Source organism: Ipomoea triloba, chromosome 7 (assembly GCF_003576645.1).
Source record: "Ipomoea triloba cultivar NCNSP0323 chromosome 7, ASM357664v1".
Classification (NCBI taxonomy): domain Eukaryota; kingdom Viridiplantae; phylum Streptophyta; class Magnoliopsida; order Solanales; family Convolvulaceae; genus Ipomoea; species Ipomoea triloba.
The window spans coordinates 26,623,135-26,626,625 of record NC_044922.1 but is presented as its reverse complement, the minus strand read 5'-3'; positions in this window follow the sequence as shown (position 1 = coordinate 26,626,625).

Below are 3,491 nucleotides of genomic sequence, written 5' to 3'. Positions count from 1 at the left end.
ATATATATATATATATATATATATATATATATATATATATATATATATATATATATATATATATATATATATATATATATATATTTATTTATTTATTTATATATATATGATTATAAAAATATTATGGACTTGTAAAATGTAAATGGGATGAGGTTATATATTTTTTTCTTTAGATTAATCTTCGGTTTTTCGGTCGGTTTTCGGTTTTCTCTTGAAAAATCGATAACCGACCGAAAAACCGAAATAACCGATTTATTCGGTCGGTTCGGTTTTCGGTCGTCGGTTTTTCGGTCGGTCCGGTTTTTTTGCTCACCCCTATCCTCAAGTGCGTCCGCCTCCTCCATTTGTGTGTGCGCCTCCTCAAGTGCATACGCCTCCTCCACTTGTGCGTCCGCCTCCTCAAGTGAGCTAACATTATTACTATCACATAAAGTTATGAAATTGTGAACGTAGAGCTATGAAATTGTGAACATGAAGTTATGAAACTGTGAACATTAAGTTATGAAATTGTGAACATGGTGTTGTGAAATTATGAACATAGAGTTATGAAATTGTGAACATGGATCCGGGTCCACCTTGCGAGGTGGACCCGGGTCCATGGCATAACAACTGAAAATTTCACGATGTCCAATATCAAAAGAAGTCACTCTCACAAAAGGCCCATTAGGCCCAACATGCGACGTTCACCATGCTGTTCCCGCGCTTGTATTCAGTGCGGGAGGGTACACCAGAAACTTCTTCCATGATTTCAACGATAGGTTCATTCCCCTCTTCATCATCGTTAATTCTGTCTTCCCAAATCAAGATTTTGTGTTGGTGATTTCCCAATTGCAGGATTGGTGGGTGGTGAAGTACAATGGGTCATTACGTAATTTTAACAAATATGCGATTGTAGATTTTGACAAAGAAAACATCACACATTGTTTTCTTAGAGTTACTGTTGGTCTTATGTCGCACGGTTTCATGATCATAGATCCAAAGTTAATTCCCACTTCTAAAACCATTCTCGATTTCCACACATTCTTAGCTACCACATATGAGAATACCAGAGCACCCCCCCGTTGACACGATCACCAAGTCGCGTCTCGTGTTAACTAGTCATAACGACAATTTAGGATGTGTTATTCTGAATCAGTATGAAGTGAAAATATTTGCTGAAAAGATAGGGTTTGAAGTAATTATGTTTGAACTGCATACAAATACGTCATTGGCAAAATCGTTTGGTCTGATAAACTCAAGCCACGCAATGCTAGGGGTGCCCTAACGCATGCAATGTTTTCCGGGTAAATTAACTAATTTTCCTTGGTCAACGGAAAATATTTTTCGAAGGTTTCCAAACCCCAAAAACTCGGAAAAAAAATTTCAGAAGCCATTTTACGTGTTGCCCAACACACCCTAAGCACAGGTTATTGATATTTATGCAATCTACAGAGTATAAATAATTAAAATTAATCACACTAATTCACCTGTCAATAGGGGTGGAAATGGGTCGAGCCGAGCCGAGTTTTAGAAAATTAGGTCTGAGCCTGTTACGAAAATCTAAATAGGCCTCGGCCTGGGTCTATATGTAGGCTTTTTGAAGGTGGAGGATTAGAGTTTGGCAACAGGATTAAAAGCAATGTTTATAGTTGAATCATAATTTAGAATGATATTTTGAAGGTGGAGGATTAGAGTTTGGCAATTATATATACTTGGGGTTATATTGTAAATGTAAAAGTATATATTAGATACACTATATATATATATATAGGTCATGCCTGTAGGCCTAAAGACCGAGTCTGGTATATTTAGGCATTACCTGTTTAGTTTAATAGGCATTTGAAATTGGTTCAAGCCTGTCCTTTTTACTAAATGTGCAAGACCTAACTAGGCTCCCACCCTTAGATGTCAGCATCTTTCAAGATTTTCTTGAAGCGCCGGAATTTCAATCAATAAAGTGAAAGTGAAGGTAAACCATTGGAGAAAGGAATGGAGCACAACGGCGGAGTTGCGGATCCAGCTGTTCCTGAGCAGTCCCCCTCAAGCTAGGCCTAACTAAGCTCCCACCCCTACCTGTCAGCGTCTTTCAATGTTATGCCGAATTTTCGTAACATCTTTCCAATAGTTGAATTACACATCTATATCTATATCTATATAATAATAGAAGTGCCTAGCCAAGTTTCCCCCCCAAAACTTAGGACTATTTTTGTAATATTAACCGTTGGACAAAAATGTCATTTTACAAGTATTTGCACCTATAAATACATCTATCTAACTATGTTTAGGATCTTAATTCCTCCTTTCTAATTTCTCATGAGTCACCTCCTAAGCAATATTTTTCTTCTCCAGATCAATCTTCATCTTCTCTATTTGCAGATGGCCTTGAACTTCTAAACAATATTCATCTTTTCAGCACTGATCGCACAAATCCCTCTAAGAGTATTCATCTTCTCCCGTGCAATCTTCATCTTCTCCATTTGTAGATGGCATTGAACTTCAAAGCAATCTTCATCCCGTGCAATCTTCATCTTCTCCATTTGTAGATGACATTGAACTTCAAAGCAATCTTCATCATCTCAGCACTGATTGCACAAATCATTCCAAGTAATATTCATCTTTTCCAATAGAATCTTCATCATTTACATGTGCAAATGGCTTTAAACTTCAAAGCAATCTTCATCATCTCAGCACTGATCGCACAAATCATAGCCAAGTAATATTCATCTTTTCCAATGCAATCTTCATCCTTTACATTTGCAAATGGCTTTAAACTTCAAAATAATCTTCATCTTCTCAACACGTACTGATCGCACAAATCCATAACTATTCTTCAACAGCACGAAAAACAACACAATATTGTTATTGAAAACAAAACTATTTCAGCGATTTTGATGAATCACAACATAATTGTCAGACTTAAGATTACTACACTAACAATTATATTTATTAGAACATATTACTATACCTATATTACTATTTTCCTAATTTAACGAATTAATTGAATAGATTTAAATATAATTAAGAAATGATTATTTTGCTTATTAAAGAATTAATTGAATATATTTTAAAATGATTGAATCCTGGCAAATAAATTTTAAAAAAAAATCATACAATTATTAAATTAATTGTAATTAACTGTAATTATAATAATGATTATTATTCTAAATAAGTTAATAATTATACATATTACTATACATATATTACTATATACATACATACATACATACATATATATATATATATATATATATATATATATATATATAGGAATTAATCTAATTACAATTATAATTAAGAAATTAACAAATTAATTGTAATAAAGCTAATTATGGTTCAGACTTCATATTAGTACACAAATAATTATAATTATTATTCTAATTAAACTAATAATGATACATATTACTATATAGATAAAAATCATACAATTATTAAATTAATTGTAATTAACTGTAATTATAATAATGATTATTATTCTAAATAAGTTAATAATTATACATATTACTATACATATA